The following is a 12047-nucleotide window of genomic DNA, read 5'->3' on the forward strand; positions in this document are numbered from 1 at the left end:
TGCTTACTGCTTTTAGGTCACCAGCAAAGAGGAGGGCTGGGCAGGGAACTTGGGGAGGATTTACCTGCATTCAGCATCGTGTACTTCATTCCCTGTCCCAGGGGAGAGGGGGCAGCCCCTCCCTCCCCAGTACCCACTTCTCTCTGGGGCTTCTCGCCATGCTGCCTGGGCCACCTCCCCTTCTGAGCCACCATGTGGGTGGGGCTCAGGTGCAAGGGCTTGAGGATCATCTGGTCCCACCCTCCCCTGCTGTAGGGACCCCTTTCCTACCACCCCTGGGAGGTGCTCCTCCAAGCTCTGCCTTCAGGCCTCCTCCCTCCTGGAATACTTAACCCCCAGAGCTTCTTTGTGTGGTTTGTCCCCTCCCTTCATTCAGGTCTCCACTCAGATATGGTCTCCTCCAAGGAGGCTCTTGGCTACTCACTGTCCCCTCTCTGCTTCACTTTTCTTATACTGCCTATCCCCTCATGAAATTGTATGTGTGTTTTCCTGTTTCTCCTACTGGAGTGTAAGCTCCATAAAGGAAGGGACATTGTTTCCTTCTCTCTGTATCCCCAGTGCCTTGGACAGTACCTGACACTCGTCGGTGCCCAAGGAGTATTTGTCAAGTGCTTTAATAGTCCCCACAGGGGGGAACTCACTCCCTCGCCAGGCCTTTGCGGAAAGCTCGAAGTCTTTGAAAGGCTGTGCTTGCACTGAACTGACATTTGCCTCCCATCAGCCTCCACCCTGGGAACCACACAGACAGGTTTCCACCCACCTCCCAGGGCGGCAGCCTTCAAGGACGCGCATGGGAACCGTGGCCAGCTGGTGCGACCTGAGGGGACTTAGAGCAGGAAGGCAAAGACCGCAGGGAGGTGTCAGATAGGGGTGCTTGGCTGAGGTTCTGTGCACCCTTGGTCCCTAGTGTTTCACGGGGGCATCTCAGACACCTGTGAAGCCAGTCTAGCTTTCTCTCCTGGCCTGTTGGCGGTGCCGGGTTCTGAAGGGAGCTGGAGGGAGGAGGGCACTGCAGGGTCTCTTTGCAGCTTATTGAGCCCTCTGGGTCTCTGGCGGTGGCCTCTCTGGGCCTGAGCCAGGAACCAACATGAGATTCTAGAAGCCAGGAGGGCAGTGGATGGGGCATGGAGGGTGTGGGTCCTCCACAGGGGCCAGGCTCAGAGGCGGACCGGAGGAGGGATCATAGTGTGTGAATAGGTATCAGTTCATGCATTAACTGAACACTTACTGTATACAAAGCACTGTGACCATGGGAAGAGAGAGCATGGTAAAGCAAATAAGCCCAGGCCCATCCTGAACCCCAGATTGGCAGGGCTAACACAGGCTTAGAGACGGCCTCTTCTAACTAGCTTGGAAACCTGGGGCCCAGAGAGGGACTTGCCGTGCCCTGGGTCATACAGGAGCACATGGTGGTAGGGGTGAGAGTTACTGCTCCTTCCATGATACCTGCTACCTAAAGAGCTTCTTGATTTCTAGGCACCTGGTGAGGGGTGGGGGAAGGACTGGCCCTGGGCAGAGGGGTGCCCAGTGTTCTGAAGTACAACTGCCAGCAGTGAGGGATAGGAGGCAGATGGGAAATCTACAGAAGCCTCTTCCCAGGAACATGCACAAAAGTGTGTGCACGTGTATGCACGTGTGTGTGTGTGTGTGTGTGTGTGTGTGTAGGGGCAGGGTCCAGGCAGGGTTTGTTCTGGTCAGACTAGATTACTGGGTGAATGTTTATAAAGCACTAAAGAGCAGTGTTGGCCTGGGGTAAGTGCTACCTAAGAACTGTATTTTGCTGTTGTTATTTTGCGTGATCTTAGAGTAGGAAGGCAAGACCCGGATGGTTGCTTCAGATGGGGGTGGTGATTGGCTGGGGTTGTGGGCAAGAGGTAGGGTGGGCATCAAGGGTAGTGTGGTAGGTGTGCTTGGGCATCTGGAGGGGTCAGTGGGTGGGCGAATGAGGGTCCCTCGGAGGACTGTGTGAGCAGATCACACTCATGGAGATTCCAGCTCTGCCCACTTCCTGGGCAAGGGAGTCCAGAAACTGGAGGCTGTTTTCCCGGGTTGGCTGCGTCTGTGCAGAGTGCGTGGCTGGTGGGGTGGACAGGACTGGGGAGGGTTTGGAGTTGGGGGTGCTCAGAGCCTTGGCAGGTCAGAGGGTAGCCGGCAAGGCCTCTGCAAGGTCCTGGCCTCGTCCCCTAGTACATCCCTCCCCCGCACCCCCCAGCACGAGCAGGAAGTGCTTGTCGAGCGTCTTGTGGGGGTGGTGGGACAGGAGGGCGTTCCCTAGGGTGGACCCCGCACTGCACGCTTCTCGCGGCCCTCTCCCCGGCCTGTAGTAGCCGCCGGCGGCCGGCAGGGGGCGGTGCCCGACCGGCATTGAGAGGCGCCCCCCACCATCCCCTGCCCGGGGCGGGGCGCCGGGGAATGCGGCAGGCCTCAGATGTGGTGGCGCCGCCCGCGTCCTGTCCGGTCCTGTCTCGCCCGGGCGGCCCTGAGCAGCCTCCCTGCCCCGGCACGCCGGGCCGCGGGGCGGGCGGACACCAGGTGTCGGCGCTCCCGAGCCCCGCCTCGGAGACCTGGCGCCCGGCCAGACCCAGGCCCGGGTGGGCGCTGGGAACTGCTGCCCGAGAGAGGGGTCACCCCCACACCCCAACCCCCACTTCCTGAGTTTCAGTGTCGGGGGGCCTCCGAGGGCAGGAACCCAGGGTGGCACCAGACACACCTGCCCTGAAGGTGGGTGGATGGGGCCAGGCCCCAGCCCTGCCCCAGTGGCCTCCCCATCTGTCCTGCTGGCCGCAGCCAGAACCGTGCTGGAGTTTTGGCTCTGGGCCTCGTCTCCTCTTCTGTGAAAAGAGGGTCTTGGTCCTGTTTGGCAGTGTTAACCAGAGGGGATGGCCCAGGACAAGGTCTCAGGGGGGCTCTGCTTACCTCCTCCATCGGACTGGCAGCTCCCCCAGGGAAGGGCTCCCCCACAAGGCGCCTTTGGTCCTCCATCCCATCCTATAGCTGCCGGTTCTGGGTTGGCTTTCAGCTTGTGAGTGTGTGTGGGGGGGTAGCTGAGACGTGAAATGCAAGCTTTGGCCTGTGCTGGTCCCAGCACCCCTCGCCTGGCCTCTGCTGTCTGGTGTCTCTGAGTCAACGCTGGGGGCGCACAGAGCCTGGAAGGGGCTGCACAGCAGCTTGGCCACGGCCCTGGCTTTGGCCTGCAGCCTAAGAAGACAGACTGGTGGAGGGGGAAGAGGGGGAGACTCAATCTGTAAGGGGCAGACTCTGGCAGTGTTGGGGGGTGGGGGAGATGGGTAAGAAGGAGAACCCTATTTCCACTTGACAGGTGGGTAAACTGAGGCTCAAGTTCACCCAACTAGTCAGTGACAGAAGCATGACCAGAACCAGGGCCCCTGACTCCCAGTCCAGTGCTCTCTTCCTATTCCCTTATGTCCTACATTTTTGGGTTGGTTTGAAATTGCAAAGCAATGGTGATAGGGTGGAGGCGGGCCTCAGAATACATTCTTGGTCTCCCTTCCTCAACCCAGCCTTGACTGCGGCCATACCAGCCACACTCTTGTCCTGGCCCTGGCCCAGAATGCCCCGGAGGGACCTTGTCTGTGTAGTGAAAATCCTGCCAGCCCTAAGGCTGGGTCCTGGAGGGGGAAAAGATCTCACTGCCGCTTCCACTAACTCCCAACAGAGAGAAACTCAGCTGGCTTTGGTATGTCCATCCTCTCTTCCTCCCTCCACAACCAGCTGAACTTTCCCAGGACATGGGGCAAAGCTCAGAGAGAGAGAGAGAGATTCTCCTGGAGCCTGGGCTTTATCCAAAGACAATGGGGAGGGGGCAGGAGGCCCGGCTCGGGGCGCAGCCCACCTCTGCTGACCCACAGGCTGTGTGGCACTGAGCGGCCCCTTCCCTGCTCTGGGCCTTGATTCTCCATCTGTAAAATGAGGCTGAATTCATGGTTCTCGGAGGTTACCCCCTGGGGGGATGCCTGTGCCACCCCCTGCACCCACAAACCTGAGATGTGTGAGGTGGCCCCACCTGCTTTGGAGGGATCTGGAGAGGATGGGCCTAACTGTACTGCAGCAGCCACTTTTCAGCCAGGTTAGTTTTCAGAGGACAAAAAAAGGGGGCTGATTTCCTGTTCTGGTACAGCAGCTGCTCCTGCCAGGTGCTCCCTGCCTACCTGGGGGTGGTGGTGAAGATAGACAAGGGGAGGGGTCCCAGGTCTGCCTTCTGGGTTGGGACCTTGGTGACTGAAAGCCGTACTTTCTAGTTTGACCTGCACGTGGCTGCCCCTGATCCCTGCGAAGGTCTTTGGAGTTAGTGCCTTAACTTGGGTTGTTCTCCACCCTAGAGACAGGACCACAGGCTGGACAGGTGGGCTTGGGGGGCCTCTGCTGTGAGAGTCATAGTTTCAGCAGCCACAGGCTGGTGGGGAGATGGAGTTGGAGAGGGGGCTGTCAGGAAGGCTGCAGAGCTCCCAAGGAGGGCCCCCGTGATCCCTCAGTCTCAGGGGCTTCCCCTAAAGGCCCCCCTCGTCACTATAGGGAGGACAAAGCCCATAGTGGCCATGGAGGGTCAGTGGACCCCTAAGACCTCCATTTTGTACCCCAAATGTCGGTAGCCAAGAGGAAGAGGGAAGCAGCAGGAATGCAGGAATCCTGGCCAGGCCCTGTCCTGACAGGCTGGGTAGGTGGAGCCTGGCTCCTGTGTGACGCAGGCGCCTGGGCTCAGCTTGTAGCTAAGCAGTCTGGGTAAATAGCAGAAACAGCCACAGCGGTGCCAGCTCCCGTGTGTGTGTGTGTGTGTGTGTGTGTGTGTGTGTGTGTGTTCCTGTACTGGGGTGGGGGAAGGGGACTCATGGCCTGAAGCCATGGATTGGACACATTCTCGTTTCTTTGTAGAGACAGTCATACCCTCCAGGAACTCCTGAAGACCGGAGTCCCACCAGCTCATACCACCTGGGCACTTAACTACATACCAGGTCTACTCCACGTGTTATCTCCTTTACTCCTGAGCCCCACAGGCAGGCACCCTGATTACCCACACTTATAGGGCAACTGAGGCAAGGTCAGAGAGCATGCCAGGGCTCTGACTGAGGTCTGGCTGACTCCAGAGTCTAGTGTTACCATTAGGCATGGATGGACGTGTTTGTGTGTGCACACGAGCATCAGTTGAGGTGTGTGTGCACACGCATGTGTAGATGTGTGCTTTGAGGGTGGACCCGGGCTCATCTGTAACTGTCTAAGGGCATCTGCATGTCGGTGTGGGTGCCTGTGCCCATGCACGGAGGGGCACGCATAGGACAATGTACATGCATGTGCCACACAGCATACACACACGACACATGTGTACAGGGCATCGTGTGCAATGCTATGCACATATATGTGCGTGCCCGCAGAGAGCCACACACCGGTGTACATGCGAGTCCTCTCCAACGTTTGACCTCCCTCTCCAGCCAAGCCGCCTGCTGTCCTTTCTCAGACTCCAGAGTCAGCACACTTCTGGAATCTCTTTGCATGTCAAGGCCGCAGCAGGATGTGCGATGGCCTCGATGGCATGGGGAGTCCTGAGGATCTGAGGGAACGGCATTTTGGGAAGGGGGTTAGGATTGCCAAGGATGGGGTTCAATAAGAAGGCAGATTTGGAATGTGAGGGATTTAGGCTGGTGTTGGGGGCAGGACTAGATTTTTTTTCAGCTCCCAAGTAGAGTCTGAGGGCCAAACCACTGTGAATGGGTGCCCCCTCTACCCACCTCTCTCAAGGCTCAGCCCCCCACTACCCAGGGAAATGCTCTGGGGAGCCTGCAGGGGAGCCCAAGACGGGAGGACACGACTGGGCCCGGTCCCCATATCTGTATGTGCACAGGCAATCCGTCCTCAACTCCCAGGGGACACAGGGATGAGGGGCAGGCATCAGGATGGGGACACATCCCCTGTGGTTCATAGGTGTGGAGGAGAAGGGCTGCGGCCAAATTCTAGTCCCAGGAGCTGCCCTTTGCACTGCCCCGGGCCCCAGGTGGCAGATTTCCACCTTCCTGCAGGGAGAGGAGGTGCAGGTGAGGCAGCGGTCAGCAGGGGGCGCTCAGGGCCTGTGGATGGCCTGGAGCCCTGTTACAGACAGGTGGGACGGGTGGAATAAAGCACCTGCAGGTGGGCTGGGGAGCATGGACCCTGCACCACCAGGGGCAGACCCCAGAGCGACAGATAAGCGTATTTCCCTGAGATAACTAGACTCTTAGACCTCCCTGCCCGCCCAGACACACAGACCTTCCGTGGGACAGACACAGGCACAGCCGGTCCACCTGTGAGAACACCCTGCAGCTGGTGGCTGGCTGGAGGCAGAAGTTCTCGCCGTGGTGGTCCCTCCGGGTGAAGCAGGGTGTGCTGGGCCTTTGCCACAGCCAGGAGCCGAGGCGGCCAGGGCTCTGGAGTCAGAGAGGTGGTCTGACCCAGCTCTGCTTCTGGGTGACTCGGAAAGTCACTCAGCCTCCCCTGAAATGGGGGCAGTGTCTGCCGCGAGCTCAGCACAGGCCTGGGCACACGGCGTCACCTAGGCAGTCATTGCGCGTTGCTGAGCCTCCGCACGGGTGTGCTGGCACATTTCTGCAACAAATGTTTAATGAGCATGAAGTGCCAGGCCCTTTGCAGGGCACCAGGGGATGGACAAGGCACAGCTGGAGGCACCTGCCTCAGGGACCTTGGATTCCAATGGGGGAAGGTGACCTAGGACCTGTCAAAATGAAAACTAACACCCCTCCCCCCCACCATTTTGTTCTCTGACATAGAAATTATGGGGTAAAAGACAGAGACTGACAGAGGACGCCCTTTTCTCATTTATTGCTTGTCAGATGCTGGGTGGAGAAAATTCCAGATATCGCAGTACTGCTTTGGCCCTGTTACCACAGAAAGCAGGTCCAGTTGCTCCTCTGTCCTGGACTCTCCGACTCACTCAGCCAAAGCCAAAGTCCAGCAATGGCCTGCGAGGCCTGGCACAGCCTGGCTCCCCCGACCAATGCCCAGTTTCCTCCACTGTCCCCCTCCCTCCCTCCCTCCACTGCGGCCACACTGGCCTCCGTGTGGTTCCTCAAGCAGGCGAGCCAGGCCCCTGCCTCAGGCCTTTGGCCCTGCGGCTCCCTCTGTCTGGAATGTTCTCCCTCGGGAATCCACATGGCTCCCTACTTCACCTGCTCCTGGTTTTTTTAATCTTTTTTTTTTTACATGGGCAGGCACCGGGAATCGAACCCGGGTCCTCAGGCTTGGCAGGCAAGCATTCTTACCTGCTGAGCCACCGCGGCCCGCCCCTGCTCCTGGTTTTTGCTGAAAGGTCCCGTTCTCAGAGAGGCCTTTCCCGGCTTCCATGTCAACCCCCTCCCCCAACACTCCCTATGCACCTTTCTGCTTGGTTTTTCTCCATTGCATTTATTGTCACCATCTGACTGTATCTTGTACTAATACATTTCTTTCCTGTCCGTCTGTCCTCATGAAAATATGGACCCCACAAGGGTAGGGATTTTGGCAGATTTATTCACTGATATACCCTGAGGACTTAGAACAGGCGTAGTGCATTGTAGACACCAATAAATATTTGTCAAGTGAATGTTGAGCGTTGGCCCTGCACACGCCCCATAGTGATGGGGGCTGATGACAGGGGGTCCCCAACTTTGAGGCTGCAGCTGAGCCTCTGCTGATAAAAACCTGACGGGCTGGAGGTGGGGCTGGGGGGTGGGGGCAGGCAGGAGTATTCTGGTTCCTTTCTTGCTTTCTTCAGGACAGAAACCTTAGTTTCAAGGGCAGGTGTCTCCCCTTGAAAAGAATAAAAGGTGTAAAAAGCTGGCAAACAGGGGCTGGAGGTTTGCTGTTTTGAACGGAGGGGTTCCAGCGAGGGGGGGAGGTTTGCAGGTGTTACATTGTCTCCACCTGGGGCACATGTGCAGCTGCCTTCTGGAGGTCCCACTCCAGCCTTGGCCATTTTGTCAGGACAATCATCCAGGCTATTAATTCCAGCTGTTCCCAACAGAAGGACACCTGCGTACTCTCCCCAACAGCCGTGCCCCCCAGGTCCAGAAAGCAACTCCTGAGGCCCTCCCCTGGGGGTTTGGGTAAGGCCACCTCCTTGGGCCCTAGGGGTGGGATTGCTTCCTGCATTTTCCAATCGTTACACTAGAATGGCTCCGCTTTCTACCCACACAGTCACACTAAACAGGGTAATAATAAACAGAAAAGAAATATAAGAAATATGAGTGGGTGTTCTTTTAGATGGGCGTTCAGGGAAGGTCTCTCTGAGTCGGTAGCATTTGAGTTGACACCTGCAAAATGAGGAGCCAGATCCGGGCGGTGTGGGGTAGGCCTGTGGGCCGTGGAGACTGCCCAGTGGCCGGTGCTGGGTCCTCTCCTGCCGGGGAGGAGGTGCAGCTCAGCCTGGGGCCCAGCTCTTGGGGACCTCTGAGAGCTGGGCTCTGCAAGCGGAGCCTAAGTGCGTGAGCGCCTGAACTGTAGGTCTAGCGCTTGGGAACCCTGGCCTGCCTCCCTTCTCTTCCCTTCTCGGTAGATCCTGGGGAGAGAGTCACCACTTTCTCAGCATCTAAGACAGTCTGGTCTCGCTGTGGCCGGTAGAGGGCAGCAGTAGCCGTGCTACTCTTAGGACAGGTGAGAAATGACATTCCCGAAATGGAATGCGGCCTGAGCCACATTCCATCCCCACGGAAAGGAAGAAGGAAGGGTTGGGCCACTTCCCTTATCCTCTCCGATCCTCACCTTCTCTCACCCAGATCTCTGAGCCCGGAGACCCGAGAACTGGCCTCTCCTTGGCGGGGAGTGGGGGTGGGGTGGGGTAGGTGAGGCTGGGTGGATGGTGGACACTGGCCTAGGGGATGGATTCCAACTCCACTGGGGACAAGGGGAAGGGCTTTCAAAAGTTAGTTTGTGCTTCTTGTTATTATTATTACTCCGCCCTTCTGTGTCCCAGGTACTGTGCTTAGATGCTTTTATCCTGCATCACCTCCTTAAGTCTTCACAGTTGATAGAGGAGGCAAGCACTGTTCATCTCTCAGAGGTTCAGAGAGGCTAGATACATTCCTGAAGACCACACAGCTAATAACTTCTAGAACTAGGATTTGCTCTACAGCTCTTAGTCTGTTACTATTACTGCTGTCTCCTTGTTGAGGGTGGGGCAGAGGAAGGGGGGAGGCAACCCAGGAAATTGAGGAGAATGCGGAGGGGATGGGCAGGCGGTAGGAACTTCATGGGGTCCACAGAGAGGCGACTGGTGTGCTAACTGCTTTATTTTACAAATGAAGAAACAAGTTCCAAGAGGGGGTATAGCACCCCGGTGCGGGGATGGTCATGAGCTGTGTCCTGGTTACCCTGAACCAGACCAGAAGCCCCTTGAGGTCAAGTTCCCCATTTTACCCTTTATTCTCTCCTTCCTCCCTGCTCTGCCTCGAACAGGGAGCTCAAAAAAATCCTCTGTGATTGACTCAGTAGCTCAAAAAAATCCTCTGTGATTGGCTCAGTAGCCCGCAGTCATCTGCCATTCATATTTTCATTCATTTATCCAGTATTTAGAAGTGTCGGCTGCATACTTAGCACCCTGCTAGGCACTGGGGTGCACAGCTGAAAAGGACAGAGTTGGCCTTGGTGGGAGCTTCTCATTATGACGTGTCCTCCCCCACCCCATAATTTTCTCTCTCATCAACTCAGGCTCCCCCAGCTCAGGTCTGGCAACTCCCGGCCCCTGCTTCTGCCCCAGTTGGAGGCAGAGCAAATCTGCTGCCCTCCTCTCCCCCAGGCCATTCTACACCTTCCTTTTTGCCGGTCCTGATGCTCTTCCTTCCAAGGTGCTCCCATCCCCTCCACCAGGAAGCCCTCCTTGACTAATCTGCTTCAGCTGCTCTTCAGAGCTACTGCGGCTTTGAGCTCTGTCTGGGTGTCTGTGATTCTATTCACCTGTCTGTTTCTGTGTGGGTTTCCTTATCAGCCCTGGTAACTTGCCTGAGACAGGGGTCAAACCTACCTTCCAGCTGTTTCCTTTTAGGCCTAAGTAGATGAGAAGAGCCTGGAAGGAAAGTTGTATAGCCATTCCTCAGCACACAGGGCCTGCCGGGGGTCTGTGGTCCTAGGACCCCGCTGGAGGAAAGTCTCTCCCAAGCTGTCAGCACACTGACCTGCCAGTCCTGGCGCCAGGCCTCTGACCCCATGTCCCATGCAGACCCTGGGACTCAGGCTGGGTACCCGTTGTCGGTGTGGCTGAATCCCACCTCCTGTTTCAAGGTGGGGTCTTTCAGGCTCCACCCCACCAACTTCTGGGTTTGGTTCTTTTTTTCCTGCCCTCTAGTAGCAGTCTGCAGGTAAAATGCTTCTTTCCACCAGCTAGATGACCAGAGTCACAGGGCTTCCCCTCTCTGGGCTCAGATAACGAGCCAACACCCTCCCTACTTCCCTCTCGCAGGGTGGTTGGGGACGACCAAATAGAACAAGGATGAGAAAGAGCGAAACCCAGGTAGGGGCTTATTTTTGTTATTGTAGCCAGAGCAGGGGTTGTGTTTTTGGCCAAGTGTTCATTAAATCACTCCTCGAGGGCAGAAGTGGGGAGGGGGAGGGGGGAGGGGAGGGGGAGGGGAGGGGGGAGCTTTGCACAAGGAGGGGAATTCAAGTCTGTACCCTCGCAGAGACTCATTTTAGGATCTGCTGTTAGGAGAGGGGCAGGAGAGTTTCCTTATTTAGGGAGAGAAATAATCTCCTTCTTTCATCCATCTATCCATCCTCTACACATTGGGCTCCTTAAATATTCCAGGTCCTGCATTATTAGTGGTAAAGGTCAATGAGACCTGCCCTTGCCTTCAGGAGACTTCTCGGCTAGGAAACCTTGGTTGTGGAGAGCTGCGTTCTTTCTTCCTACATTTATTGAATTCCTACCTACCATGTGTCAGGCACTGTGTAAGGCCCTGAGATTCCAAGGGACACAGTTCCTACCCGCAAGGAGTTTAAGAGGCTTCCAGGGATAAAAGCAACAAAAGTAGGCCATCAAAGTGCTTGGAGGACTAGAGAATCAAAGATACAGAGCTAAAGATACAGAACTTAAGGTCCCTCTGAGCATCGTGAGCAGGACCAGGCACAGACTAATGGACGTGCTCCATACGTGTTTCTGAAATGAGTGACGTGTGCGTGTACATATCTAAATAACGTAAGAGTCAAGAATAAAATCATTTTCACTAAATGATAATGCAGATGCAACGTATGTAAACTATGGGATGCATCCAAAATGGTACTTTGAGGGAAAGCTCTTCAAAGTATCTTATATTAGAAGAGAAGAAAGGTGGAAAATTAGTGATCTCAGCATTCAACCCAAGAGGGTGGAAAAGAATAAAATAATAAAAAAAGTACGAGGAAGGAAATAATAGATATATGGGCAGAAATTAATAAAATAGAAGCCAAACATATAATCTGAGAGCTGCTTCCAGCTCTGGGCCTCTTGGCTGGGCATGTGGTTTATTCATTGGTCTATCATGAATTCTAGGAGTTCTTCAGGGTTCTCAGGGGAATGAATAAACTCCAGTTTCTGAACCCTCTGACCAGGGGCCTGACTGGGCTGACCCCAGGGCCCATTGAGTCTGCCAATTAGTCAGCCATTTAGTCCTTAACATCTGCTGTCATAACGGTGACATTACCAATAATCCTGTACGTTTACAGGTTACAGTTCAGAGTGCTGGAAACAAGAGAGGTGGCAATGCCCACAGATATCTTTTCAGCTCCCCACTACCTTGTGACATAGGTAGGAAGGGGTTTGCTTGATTTTACAGACGGAGAAACTGAGGCACCATTTGCCCGAAGTCTCATTGCTGGGCCAGGGCCCCAATCCAGTTCATGTGCTCGGAAGTCCCTTTAGCCCTGAGACTCCTTTCCTTGAGACCCCTGCTCTTCCTTTAGTCTCTCTAGCTCCTTCGTGCCCACTGAAAGCTCTGCTTCCTACAAGCAGCCTGCTCTGGTTCCCTGATGCTCTTGGCCTCCATAAGCCTCTCTCTGATCTGATCTTCATTAGCCCCATTTCTGCACTTGACTAG

This window comes from Tamandua tetradactyla, chromosome 7, assembly GCF_023851605.1.
Source record: "Tamandua tetradactyla isolate mTamTet1 chromosome 7, mTamTet1.pri, whole genome shotgun sequence".
Taxonomy (NCBI): Eukaryota; Metazoa; Chordata; class Mammalia; order Pilosa; family Myrmecophagidae; genus Tamandua; species Tamandua tetradactyla.